General features: G+C 33.4%; 1 protein-coding gene across 1 annotated transcript in view; it reads right to left on the bottom strand.

The window, feature by feature from the left end:
- Positions 1-15,103, bottom strand: part of LOC130231612 (phosphofurin acidic cluster sorting protein 1) — a 106,062-nt gene that overhangs the window by 39,852 nt on the left and 51,107 nt on the right. The window lies entirely within an intron of this gene.

Genomic DNA, 15,103 nt, shown 5'->3' with positions numbered 1-15,103 from the left:
TGAATGAAGACGTGTGCGTGTGTGTGTGTGTGTGAGGTCAGAGAAGGTCACAGAGGCATTATTTACAGTCGCTCCTGAAATAGAGGATCTGCCCACAAAAGCTCCTTCCATACAGATCAATGACAATCTGAAACAGCTATTGACCAGACCACAATCACCAGACACCCATGAAACACACACACACACACACATTAGATGTAGCCAGCGTGCAGTATCACACAGCATTCAAAACACAAATGAATTTCTATATAATTGATGGGATTGTGTCAATTAAAAGACATTTCATATCTCCATCTACACTTGAACTCTTTCTGATTTTGACTAAAAAACAATGTGTATGTTATTACATTACGCTGCTTTGGATTTGGATTATATTTATATATACATGAATGGAAAATTAAGCTTGAATTGATTCTACAATAGAACTAATAACAAATCGAGACGGCAAAAAGACAGAATTATAAAGAAATATGCAGATATCCATCAGTTCACTGGTTTATCAATGCAACAGATCCAGAAACGCGGCTGAGAATCCCTGGAAGAGCTCGTGTTTCCACAACAGATGAATGTTGATAGTCGTTTTGCTACTCGAGTTCGTCTTTCTGAACACTGACAACAATACAAAGCGAGACTGAGCTTCATTTACTCTGATAGTTGTGCAACGGAAGCAAAATATTGCGACATAAGGGCTTAACAGCAAAGTCACAAGCATTTATTGTGAAACATGCAGTGCAAAAATAGCAACAACGACCATTAAAAAAAGAGGCTGAAAGCATTGAGTGTGTGATGAAGACCATTAGCGAGCAGACAAAATCATAATGAGCCTATAATTCAAGTTATATATGATACAGTTCAGTAAAATAACACAAGCAAGAGTGTCATTTTACAAACTATTATATTGATTACATACAACAGTTCAGAGTTCATATTGAATTAGTCATATTAGACAGATTAGTGTCGGTCAAAATGCTTTATTTACCATTTCCTCAACAAAAAGTCACTAATAACAAACTCATTTCCTCCCTGAATGAATCTATTTTGAATCATTTGAGCCAGTGATTCAATGATCCGTTTATAAAAACAGACTTGTTTAATTTGTAAATCTATCAGCTGTTTTGAATCATTTGAGTCTGTGATTCAACGATTCATTCATTAAGACGCTTTTTTAAAGTTATAAATCAATCAGCTGCTTAAAACGAACCAGTTGAATCAGTGATTCGATGATCTTTTTGTTTTCAAAAACAAATCAATCAGCTGTTTTGAATGAATCATTTAAGTTAGTGATTCAATAACTCATTCATAAAAACAGACACTTGTTTCATGTATAAAAAGATCAGGTGTTTTGAATGAATCACTTGAGTCAGTGATTCAATGAGCCATTCATAAAAACAGAAACTTTTCTTTCAGCTAAAAATCAATCAGCTGTTTTGAATGAATCATTTGAATCAGCGATTCAATTATACATTCTGAAAAACAGACACTTTTCATTAGTAAATCGGCTGTTATTTGATTAAGTAATTCATTGATCCATTCATATAAACAGATACTTGTTTCATTTAAAAGACAATCAGCTGTTTAGATTGAATCAGTTGAGTCAGCTGTTTTTAATGAAACATTTGAATCAGTAATTCAATGGTCCATTCATAAAAAACTGACATTTGTTTAGAATGAATCATTTGAGTCAGTGATTAAATGATCCATTCATAAAAAGATTCATTTCTTTTATCTACAAATCAATAATCTATTTATATTGAATCATTTGAGTGATTCTATGATCCATTCAAATAAGCAGACATTTTTCATTTGTAACTTATTCAGCTTTGTAGAATGAATCATCTAAGTTAATGACTCAATCCATTCATTAAAACAGACACTTGTTTTAAATCAATCAACTGTTTAGAATGAATCATTTGTTTAAGCGATTCAATGATCCATTTATTAAAAACATATACTTGTTTTATCTACTTAATCAGCTATTTTGAATGAATCATTTGAGTCAGAGATTCGTTGATCCAATCACAAGACACTTGTTTTGTTCATAAATCAATCAGATTTTTGCTTGAATCATTTGAATCGGTGATTCAATGATCCATTCATAAAAACAGACACTTGTTTCATTTATAAATCAGCTTGTTTAATAAATCATTTGAGTCAGTGATTCAATGATCCATTCATAAAAACATTTGTTTCAAATCAATGATTTATTTTTAATGATTCATTTGAGTCAGCAATTTAATGATTCATTTGCAAAAACAACCCTTATTTCATCTACAAATCAATCAGCTATTTTGAATGAATCATTTGAGTCAGTGATTTGTTGGTCCAATCACAAGACACTTGTTTTGTTCATAAATCAATCAGCTTTTTGATTGAATCATTTGAATCGGTGATTCAATGATCCATTCATAATAACAGACACTTGTTTCATTTATAAATCAGCTTGTTGAATGAATCATTTGAGTCAGTGATTCAATGATCCATTCATAAAAACAGACATTTGTTTCAAATAAATGATTTGTTTTTATCGATTCATTCGAGTCAGCAATTTAATGATTCATTTGCAAAAACAACCCTTATTTCATCTACAAATCAATCAGCTGCTTTAAATAAAAGTGATTCAATGATCCATTCATATAAACAGACACATTTTTTCCTCCACAAATCAATCATCTGTGTACAATAAATCATTTGAGTCAGTGATTCAATTACATATTCGTAAAGACAGACACTTGTATCATCTACAAACCAATCAGCTGTTTTGAATGAATCATTTGAGTCAGTGATTCGTTGATCCAATCATAAGACACTTGTTTTGTTCATAAATCAATCAGATTTCTGAATGAATCATAAATGAAACAGACACTTGTTTCATTTATAAATCAGCTTGTTGAATGAATCATTTGAGTCAGCGATTCAATGATCCATTCATAAAAACAGACATTCTTTCAAATCAATGATTTGTTTTTATTGATTCATTCGAGTCAGCAATTTAATGATTCATTTGCAAAAACAACCCTTATTTCATCTACAAATCAATCAGCTGTTTTGAATAAAATCATTGAATCAGTGATTCAATGATCCATTCATAAAAACAGACACTTTTTTCCTCCACAAATCAATCATCTGTGTACAATAAATCATTTGAATCAGTGATTCAATTACATATTCGTAAAGACAGACACGAGTATCATCTACAAATCAATCAGCTGTTTTGAATGAATCATTTAAATCAATGATCCATTCATAAAAACAGAAATTTGTTTCAAATCAATGATTTGTTTTTAATGATTCATTCGAGTCAGCAATTTAATGATTCATTTGCAAAAACAACCCTTATTTCATCTACAAATCAATCAGCTGCTTTGAATAAAAGTGATTCAATGATCCATTCATAAAAACAGACACTTTTTTCCTCCACAAATCAATCATCTGTGTACAATAAATCATTTGAGTCAGTGATTCAATTACATATTCGTAAAGACAGACACTTGTATCATCTACAAACCAATCAGCTGTTTTGAATGAATCATTTGAGTCAGTGATTCAATTACATATTCGTAAAGACAGACACCTGTTTCATCTACAAATCAATCAGCTGTTTTGAATGAATCAATTGAGTCAGTGATGCGTTGCCCCAATAACAAGACACTTGTTTTGTTCTTAAATCAATCAGCTTATTGAATGAATCATTTGAATCGCTGATTCAATGATCCATTCATAAAAACAGACACTTGTTTCATTTATAAATCAGCTTGTTGAATGAATCATTTGAGTCAGTGATTCAATGATACATTCATAAAAACAGACATTTGTTTCAAATCAATGATTTGTTTTTATCGATTCATTCGAGTCAGCAATTTAGTGATTCATTTGCAAAAACAACCCTTATTTCATCAACAAATCAATCAGCTGCTTTAAATAAAAGTGATTCAATGATCCATTCACATAAACAGACACATTTTTTCATCCACAAATCAATCATCTATGTACAATAAATCATTTGAGTCAGTGATTCAATTACATATTCGTAAAGACAGACACTTGTATCATCTACAAACCAATCAGCTGTTTTGAATGAATCATTTGAGTCAGTGATTCGTTGATCCAATCATAAGACACTTGTTTTGTTCATAAATCAATCAGATTTCTGAATGAATCATAAATGAAACAGACACTTGTTTCATTTATAAATCAGCTTGTTGAATGAATCATTTGAGTCAGCGATTCAATGATCCATTCATAAAAACAGACATTCTTTCAAATCAATGATTTGTTTTTATTGATTCATTCGAGTCAGCAATTTAATGATTCATTTGCAAAAACAACCCTTATTTCATCTACAAATCAATCAGCTGTTTTGAATAAAATCATTGAATCAGTGATTCAATGATCCATTCATAAAAACAGACACTTTTTTTCCTCCACAAATCAATCATCTGTGTACAATAAATCATTTGAATCAGTGATTCAATTACATATTCGTAAAGACAGACACTTGTATAATCTACGAATCAATCAGCTGTATTGAATGAATCATTTGAGTCAGTGATTCGTTGACCCAATCACAAGACACTTGTTTTGTTCATAAATCAATCAGCTTTCTGAATGAATCATTTGAGTCAGTGATTCAATGATCCATTCATAAAAACAGACATTTGTTTCAAATCAATGATTTGTTTTCAATAATTCATTCGCTCAGCAATTAAATTATTTATTTGCAAAAACAACCCACTTATTTTAATCTACAAATCAATCAGCTATTTTGAATGAATCATTTGAGTCAGTGATTCGTTGATCCAATCACAAGACACTTGTTTTGTTCATAAATCAATCAGCTTTTTGATTGAATCATTTGAATCGGTGATTCGTTGATCCAATCACAAGACACTTGTTTTGTTCATAAATCAATCAGCTATTTTGAATGAATCATTTGAGTCAGTGATTCGTTGATCCAATCACAAGACACTTGTTTTGTTCATAAATCAATCAGCTATTTTGAATGAATCATTTGAGTCAGTGATTCGTTGATCCAATCACAAGACACTTGTTTTGTTCATAAATCAATCAGCTTTTTGATTGAATCATTTGAATCGGTGATTCAATTATCCATTCATAAAAACACACTTGTTTCATTTGTAAATCAGCTTGTTTAATGAATCATTTGAGTCAGTGATTCAATGATTCATTCATAAAAACAGACACTTGTTTCATTTATAAATCAGCTTGTTGAATGAATCATTTGAGTCAGTGATTCAATGATCCATTCATAAAAACAGACATTCTTTCAAATCAATGATTTGTTTTTATTGATTCATTCGAGTCAGCAATTTAATGATTCATTCATAAAAACAGACACTTTTTTCCTCCACAAATCAATCATCTGTGTACAATAAATCATTTGAATCAGTGATTCAATTACATATTCGTAAAGACAGACACTTGTATCATCTACGAATCAATCAGCTGTATTGAATGAATCATTTGAGTCAGTGATTCGTTGACCCAATCACAAGACACTTGTTTTGTTCATAAATCAATCAGCTTTCTGAATGAATCATTTGAGTCAGTGATTCAATGCTCCATTCATAAAAAAGACATTTGTTTTATCTACAAACCATTCATCTATTTACAATTAATTATTTGAGTCAGTGATTCAATGATCCACTAGTAAAAACAGACAGCTTCATTCACAGATCAATCAGCTGTTTATAACGAATCAATCAAATGACTGATTCAGTGAATCATTACTCCCATATAAACCAGCACAAAAACCCAGCTGATCAGTTTTAAAAGCCCAGAAAACAATACAGAGATGCCGTTTTTACTTAAGATTAAACACAGCAAGCATCAAAAACATTATATAAGAGCTGAAAGTACAAGTACATTAATAATAAAAACCTCCATCAAAACAATGAGCATCATAACCCAGCACATTCAGCCAGAAGATCAAAATAAAGACGCATGAAAAATACAGCAGATGCACCATCAAACTCTCAGTCAGACCACAGAGAACATTCCAGATAAGTTAGCTCATCAATAATACATTAATGCAAGCGCTTTACAGTGTGTGTGTGTGTGTGTGTGTGTGTGTGTATAGAGCGGTTACACCTTTCAAAAGAGGTTATCCTCCATAAATCAGGTTATTAGTGTAGTAAAGCTGGAGATAACAGATGTGCGGGTTCATAAAGTCTCAGTGGAGGAGAGCTACTGTAGACTTAACTGATGTTTATTAAAATCAAATTAAGACAGTCTCTCGATCTGAGCGCTCATCTGATTTACAGCGTTTAGCTTTGAATGCATTAATTATGAGTTGTTTATTAAGTTATGAGCATCATATTAACATTAAAGCATATGTACATGGTGAAGTGATTACTCTGTTTTGTTGATATCAGCTGTCATACACTAAACTTACACACATACACATACACAAAACAGGAATATAATTTATTATTATTATTATAAATAATAATAATAATAATAGTAATAACAGAAAATGTTGAGAGAATGTTATGTTAATGTTACACTTACATTCTATGAATGAAAGCTGACGTTAGGAGAACATTGAATTAATGTTAAAGTATAATATTTCACAAGTGAATAACATAACAAGCAAATAATTTATTGGTGTTAATTGAAAATTAACACACACAATAAAAAAAAAACATATGTAAATATAAATGAGTGATGGATGTAGCTAGCAGGTAAATATAAATAAATAAATAAATAAATATTAAATAAATAAATAAAAAATAAATAAATAAATATTAAATAAATAAATAAATAAATAAATAAATATTAAATAAATAAATATTAAATAAATAAATAAATAAATAAATAAATAAATATTAAATAAATAAATAAATAAATATTAAATAAATAAATATTAAATAAATAAATAAATAAATAAATAAATATTAAATAAATAAATAAAGAAAGAAAGAAAGAAAGAAAGAAATGAATAAATAAATAAATATTAAATAAATAAATAAATAAATAAAAATAAATAAAGAAATAAATAAAAATAAAGAAATAAATAAAGAAAGAAAGAAAGAAATGAATAAATAAATAAATATTAAATAAATAAATAAATAAATAAATAAAAAAATAAAAAAATAAAAAAATAAATAAATAAAATAATAATTAAAAATAAAAAAATAATAAATAAATAAAGCAACAAGCAGACATAAATGACTGATAAATGTGGACAGTATATAAATTAAAAATAAAATTTTAAAAATAAATACATTTAAAATATAAGTTAATTATTTGAATAGTAAATAAATAAATAAATAAATAAATATATAAATAAACAACAAGTATACATAAATGACTTATAAATGTGGGAAGAAATGAAATAAAAATAAAATATTTAAATAAATATAACAAATGAATTAATTCATATAAATAAATATTAAAAATAAATAAATTAATTAAACAATAAATAAATAAAATTAATAAATAAATAAACAGCAAGCATACATAAATGAGTGATAAATGTGGAGAGTATAGGAAAATAAAAATACAATTATAAACATAAATAAATATAAACTAGAAATTAATTGATTAAATAATAAATAAATAAAAACAAATAAATAAATAAACAACAAGCATATGTAAATGACTGACAAATGTGGGAAGTATAGGTTGAAAAAATATTAAAAACAAATTTTAATAAAATATAAATTAATTAATATAAATAAATATTTAAATATACATAAATAAAAAAACAACAAGCATACATAAATAACTGATAAATGTGGCATGCAAATAAAAATAATATAATATAAATACATAAATATAAAAATGAAATGATTTATTAAATCATAGATAAATCAAACTAAATAAAGCAAAAAGCATAAATAAATGAGTGACAAATGTGGCAAGTAAATAAAAATAAAATAAATGAAGTAAATTAATATGAAAAAGAAATTTAATTAAATAACAAAATAAAAAAAAACAAATAAATAACAAGCATAGTAGGTTTATAAAAAAATAAATAAATATGAAATTTGAATTAATATGAATAATTTAATTAAAGCAACAAGCATACATAAATTAATAATAAATGTTGGAAGTAAAGAAATAAAAATAAAATTATAAAAAATATCAATTATTTAATATAAATGAATTAAATATAAATTATAAATTGATTAATTAAATAATAAATAAATAAAAACAAATAAATATTAAGCAAGCTTATGTAAATGACTTGGGAAGTATAGGTATACACATACACAAACATACATACATACACACGCACGCACGCACACACACACACACACACACACACACACACACACACACACACACACACACACACACACACACACACACAAATACATATATATATATATATATATATATATATATATATACACACACACACATACATACATATAATACATGCGTATTTTGCATACACACTAATAGATGAACGAAATAAAATCTGGGTTTGCAAAATAAACTGTAAGTAAAATAAATAAACAGACGCAATAATGGAATGATTATTAAGCGCATTACTGTTGATCACAGATACAGTAAAGCACGGTAACACTATACAGGGGTATACAGGGGGGACTAATGAAGCTTCTGAAGAGATTCTGCTCACACACACACACACACACACACACGCACACACGCACACACACACACACACACACACATAGCTGACCTTGTCAAGGAAGACGCATTTGTAAATGCTCGCGCACACATGCACACACACACACAACAGACACAGCTGCCCTTGTCAAGGAGAACACGTTCATTAGTAAAATGTACACACACACACACACACACACACACACACACACACACACACACTCACACACACACACACGCACGCATGCACACACGCACGCACGCACACACACACGTCAGTCACATCAGTCATTTAGGGCGGAGCTATCAGTCATTTAGGGTGGAGCTATCAGTCATTAAGGGTGGAGCTATCAGTCCTTCAGGGAGGGGCTATCAGTGCGACTCTCATCTTCCTTCATAATGTTAGCAACATCCATCTTTCAACAATCCAATCAGTTCCCAAGGAACAAAATCCTGCACCGCCCTACATTTCTTTCTCATTTTAGTGAAGCTGCGAGTGGATGCAAGTCTGGATAGTGGAAAAAAGGACAATATTTATGTCTCATGGTGGATTACAGCAAATACATCTTTCTCAGCATTTTATACTGTGTATGTTTCTTCTGGAGAAATTAAAACTGTGAAGTAACAAGTAATTTTCTCAGTGTGTCAGAGATGTTGTTGCGTTGTGTGTTTGCAAACACACTAACAGTAATAATGATCTGTCTGTTTGTGTAACAGACGAGACCTGAAATCAGGCTAATGACAGAGGCCTGCTCAATGAAGCGGAGTCTCGTTCACAGAGTTTCAGCATCACACACACATTACAGCACATCGCACTGACAGATGCTGTTTATCAGCGTTTCTCTGGACACCAATAAACCAAGCACAGCAGCGCTGGAGCAGGCTCAGTCGTGAATCAGCCGTTCTGGAGCTCTGAAACTGATCCTCCAGAGCCTCGGATCTGAGCCTCAGCCAGAAACACAGAGAGAGTTTGATCCGCTCACAGAAAAAAACACTTCATCAACAGCTCTCCGGTTAACCTTGTCCTCCCGCGTACTTTATTATGCTTATAACATGGCTGCTTGCCACAAAACATCAAAATTAGACACAAAACATTGCTTAGAGCCGTAATAGTTTATTAATTCTTTAATTAAACACAAAGCTGACAGAAACAAAAACAGCGGATGGAGTTTACACTAACCTGCACATCATTTAAACACCAGATGGCACCAAACAGATATTTATATTGTGTATATATATATATATATATAAACACAAATGTCTAGTCAGCCCATCACATGGCAGCAACTCAATGCATTTAGGCATGTACACATAGTCAAGACGATCTGCTGCAGTTTAAAATGAGCATCAGAATGGGGAAGAAAGGGGATTTAAGTGACTTTGAACGTGGCATGGTTGTTGGTGCCAGACGGGTTGGTCTGAGCATTTCAGAAACTGCTGATCTACTGGGATTTTCACGCACAACCATCTCTAGGGTTTACAGAGAATGGTCTGAACAAGAGAAAATATCCAGCGAGCGTCAGTTCTGTGGGCGCAAATGCCTTAGTTGACGCCAGAAGTCAGAGGAGAATGGCCAGACTGGTTCCAGTTGATAGAAAGGCAACAGTAACTCAAATAAGCACTCGTTACAACCGAGGTCTGCAGAAGAGCATCTCTGAACACACAACACGTCCAACCTTGAGGCAGATTGGCTACAGCAGCAGAAGACCACACCGGGTGCCACTCCTGTCAGCTAAGAACAGGACACTGAGGCTACAATTCACACAGGCTCACCAAAACTGGACAGTAGAAGATGGGAGAAATGTTGCCTGGTCTGATGAGTCTCACAGTGTACACATCTTCTGATGACTACTTCCAGCAGGATAACGCACCATGTCATAAAGCGTGAATCATCTCAGACTGGTTTCTTGAACATGACAATGAGTTCAATGTACTCAAATGGCCTCCACAGTCACCAGATCTCAATCCAATAAGGCACCTTTAGGATGTGGTGGAATAGGAGACTCACATCATGGATGTGCAGCCGACAAATCTGCGGGAACTGCATGATGCTATCATGTCAATATGGACCAAATCTCTGAGGAATATTTCCAGTAGCTTGTTGAAGGATTTAGGCAGTTCTGAAGGCAAAAGGGGGTCCAACCCGGTACTAGTAAGGTGTACCTAATAAAGTGGCCGGTGAGTGTATGTGTGTGCGTGTGTGTGTATATATAAAGAGTTCAGATGCAAAAGCCACTAAACGCCGCTTCCGCCAAAAATGAGCTAATGACATTGAGTGAATGCTTTAGGCACGTTCAAATCATCTAAATCGCAGCGTCAGCTCATTCAGAATTAACAGTTTGTAGGCAAAAGCCGCTAAACACCACTTGCCTTTGACAGCAAAAGCCGCTATATCCCGAGAACCAATCAGAAGGAGCGAATTGAATCAAATGTTTTCAATGTAGCAGCGCGCTGATAAGCCGGCTTTTATGAGACTGTTTTAATCCGCTTTCGATTTGATTTTAAACGAACTGGATGAGCCTGTCCCACTGTCAGTGAGTGGCAAATGAAAACGTCCCTTACCTCAAAACTCTTACGCTTTAAGCTGCGGTCACACCGGGCTTTGTGTGTGTGAAATTCTGTCGTACGGCGCTGCGAAAAGGAGCGGGATTAAACAAGATGTTTAAACATTAAATAAGCGAGCGATTTGCTACATGTTTTAAATTTCTGTCCAGAGAGGTCATGTTTTGATCCTCGATTGGTCTCACGCAGTCAAGTGATGCCATTTCGCAGGTCAGAGTTCACCAAGCTTGAACTTTGCACCGCAGTGAACTGCGAAACTTAACGCATGACCCCGCGTTTCCGGTCTGACGCATTCGCATGTGTATGAATGGAAGTCTATGGGAGGAAAAGCCCAGTGTGACCACAGCATCATGAGAATAAGAAAACACACTGTGCAGTCAGAAGTGTAACATGCATTCATAACGTTTGTTTGCGCAGTGACGCCACTTTAAAAGAATTTGATTTACAATACATTAAACGGCAACTGTGTTTCAGGAAAGACAGAGTAAAGATGCCGTTCTTTAATCCCACATGGATGCTATGAGGATAAACAAGAGACCAAGACCTTGAGTATGGTGAGAATGAATGAATGACAGTTTCTAAAACTGTCTGAGAGGCATCCCTTTTTGCCCAGTAGGCCCACCTTGTTTTATTTCCTAATGTAAGCTGTTTTTAAAAAGATAAATATAATATAAAAAACTATACATTATTTATATTATTTCATAATACCTATAGATCTGCAAAGCTTTTTATATTAATGGACAATTCACAGATATTGATGCTTCATAATGTTTTACACTACATTATTTGAATCTACAAAGCTTAGCTTACAATGTTGACATTACTTACATTAAATCAACATCAGAAATGACAACAGATTGTTAAGATTTAATTAATGTCAGTTTTAATGTTATTGATTTATGCATTTACTTGACAGATTTCATTCATTCATTCATTCATTTTACTTCTGCTTTTTCCCTGGTTTAAATCACAGCAGAATGAACCGCCACTTACTCGACAGATTTATATATTTTTAATTTCAGGTGGTCTGTGTAATGTGTTTTATGTGTGGTCAAATAATCTCTAACTGCATCTTTAGTGGTTTTCCAGTAAATACACTGTCTTGTCTCAATAGGTGGATTTAGAGGTTTTTGCATAAAAAGCAGAAGTGGATTTAGCTGGTTTTGACGCTAAAGAAAATTTACCTTGCTAAAAAACAAAGAATTGTCTAAAGTGACATTTATGAAAAAAGGTATTTTATTTACTAGCTAATAACCTCATCAATACATATAAAATGAAACTTCTGAACATAATCAGAGGAGCCTGATAGAAAATGCTCATTTACAAGAAAAAGAGGGCTGATGGATTTAGAGGGTCTTGCATCTGAACTCTTCAAATATATATATATATATATATATATATATATATATATATATATATATATATATATATATATATATATATATATATATAACGTAATCACTGATGGTCAAGGTGAGTTTATTCAGTGGTTGTTATGTGGGAATAACATACCTTGAATTGTAATGACTGACCAATCAGAATCAAGTATTCCAGACAGCCGTGTAATAAGTAAAGGATAATCTACATCCAGAATAAAGCTTTATTGCAGAATAAAGCTTGACATATTTCATTATTGCTATTTTTATTGTAGGTTTTTTATTATTGAATCATAAATTTAACTTTAAATATACATATTATAATAATAACTACTATTACAATTATTCGTTCATTTTCTTTTCGGCTTAGTCCCTTTAATAATCTGGGGTCGCCACAGTGGAATGAACCGCCTACTTATTCAGCATTTGTTTTACACAGCGGATGCCCTTCCATCTGCAACCCATCTCTGGGAAACACCAACACACACTCATACACTATGGCCAATTTAGTCTACCCAATTCACCTATACCGCATGCCTTTGGACTGTGGGGGAAACCGGAGCACCCGGAGGAAACCCACGCCAACACGGTGAGAACATGCAAACTCCACACAGAAATGCCAACTGGCCCAGCCGAGACTCGAACCAGCAACCTTCTTGCTGAGGCGATCGTGCTACCCACTGCGCCACCGTGACGCCATTATTATTATTATCATTTAATATTATTTTCTCTTCTCTGCCATGTAAATAAACAAGACTGAACTGAACATCTCAGGCAAGTTTTTCTCCACTTTAATGGTGTTTACTGGAGAGTTTCCTGTTGATGTGTTTGTGCCAGGACACACACACACACACTCTCTCTCTCTCTCTCTCTCTCTCTCTCTCTCTCTCAGCAGACGTGAGGATGTTTGAGGATGTTGTTAAACTGCAGCGTCTCCATCAAACGGCACTCTGGGAAAACTCTGAGCTCATTACAAACACTGACACACACACACAACAGCAGATCCCACACGAGCCTGGAGCCTCTCAAGAGTCCACAACACGCACATACAGTACACACACATACATACTACACACTGTATACGCACACACAAACAAACATGTTCACTAGCTAGTGAAGTGAGGGTCTTTATCAGGAGATTCCAGTGCCCTTGAGTGTCCTACAGAACTGGAGCAGACTGAACACCTGCATTCACTACTGATGACCGACCTATCAGCCAATCAGATCGCTCACTCTACCTGCAGACAGCCAATCAGGAGGCTTCACTGATGTCAGTAAAACACAGAGAGAAAACAAGACAGAATGAGGAGGTCTACAGGTGTGTGTGTGTGTGTGTGTGTGTGTGTGTGTGTGTGTGTGTGTGTGTGTGTGTGTGTGTGTGTGTGTGTGTGTGTGTGAGCAAGAGAGAGAAACTGAGTGTGTGTGATTAGTATGCAGGTCACATACTTGCACAGCCACAGAGAAATTGCTGGACCAACACACATACACACACACACACATACGCACACACACTTTATAACATACACACCATCTATACACACTCACACAGTCAGTTCATACAACACACAAACCATCAATACAACACACACACAACATTAATACAACACACACTACACACAATCAATACAACCCCCACACACACAATGTAACACACACTGTGCATACAACATTATTACAACACACATCTTTAATACAACATATACATACACACCATCAATACATGATCACAAACACACACACACCATCAACATAACACACACACATAGTCAATATATAACATTCAATGCAGCAACACACACTGTAAATGTAACACACACAACATTAATACAACACATATTCAACACACACACACACACACACACGCACAAACCATCAATAGAAAACACACACACACCTTCAATACAACATACATGCACACACACATCATAATTTCAGCGAGTGCACACACACATACTATGTAACATACACACCATCTATACACACTCACACAGTCAGTTCATACAACACAAAAAACTATCAATACAACACACACACTGTCAATGGTACACAGACACACCATCAATACAACACACACACACACACACACACACACACACACACGCACACACACACACACACACACACACACATCTATAGAAAACACATACACACTATCAATGTAACACACACACACATCCAATACAACATACAGTACATGCGCGCACACATCATAATTTCAGTCACACACATCTCTCACACTCACACACATACTATGTAACATACACACAATCTATACACACTCACAGTCAGTTCATACAACACACAAACCATCAATACAACACACACACTGTCAATGCAACACATACACAATGTTAATACAACACACACACACACACCAATGTAACAGAGTCACCAATACAACACACACACACACGCACACGCACACGCACACACACACACAGTAACATACACACACAGCATCATCAAATCAGAGATTTCAGCATCATTTCGACAGACGCTGAACAGGATGTGAGGTCACGGAAGATTAAGCATCTAATGAATCTGTCTCTCAGCTCGCCGTTTCCTCT

This window comes from Danio aesculapii, chromosome 7, assembly GCF_903798145.1.
Source record: "Danio aesculapii chromosome 7, fDanAes4.1, whole genome shotgun sequence".
In the NCBI taxonomy this organism is placed as follows: domain Eukaryota; kingdom Metazoa; phylum Chordata; class Actinopteri; order Cypriniformes; family Danionidae; genus Danio; species Danio aesculapii.
The sequence above is the reverse complement of the archived record's forward strand: the minus strand, read 5'-3'. Positions and strand labels throughout refer to the sequence as shown.